Source organism: Poromitra crassiceps (genome assembly GCF_964638095.1).
Source record: "Poromitra crassiceps genome assembly, chromosome: 7".
NCBI lineage: Eukaryota > Metazoa > Chordata > Actinopteri > Beryciformes > Melamphaidae > Poromitra > Poromitra crassiceps.
In genome coordinates, this window is record NC_139628.1 from 48993187 (window position 1) to 48993908 (window position 722).

Consider the following 722-nt stretch of genomic DNA (forward strand, 5'->3'; position numbering starts at 1 on the left):
GGCCTACATCCCCAACTTCTTTTGCATGCTCAAATATATACATCATGTCAATGGGGGTCGTCTCTTTTTTTACCACGACCAAGGCACACTAAGAATAAAAACATCTCAACTTTTTGGAACGGCGCAAGCGCACCGCATGTTACGGCCAAGTTGTTGTCAGGCGCAACCCTCCACTTGATTATCTACATGGCGTTTTCCAGTCGGCCAAGGGCACGGGAAGCTGGGTGCTGTGGGTGCTGCAGCACCCCCTGGTGGCAAGAGATGTTTTTTTTTTTTTTTTTTTTGCAGTGCACCTGAATGCAACATGCAAAATACCCGCTGAATAAGTGTCCAAATGTTCATGTAATTCTGGCCAATACTCCACTTCTGTTATAACATTTCAGTCTGGAAGATATAATCTTTATGACTAAAAGGCTAAATGAATAGCTTAGAAAATGAATAGCCCCGGGGGCCCGTGGTACTATTAATCCGGCCCTGGATATATGGGAGGAATAGCAGGTAGGCTATCACTGTCCCTGATTCCTGAGGGTAAATTGAGTAATGCTGCAGAGAAGAGGAGAAGACACTGAATAATGACATCACAACAGTATAATCCTAATCCTAATGTTGTTCCTCTAAATATGGCTAAAAGTCCAAAAAGGGTGGGAGAGAATGAGGATTCCGACACAGCAGTGGGAGCAAGTGGTGACATGGAGGTGAGTGAGAAAAGGTGACTGAATAAT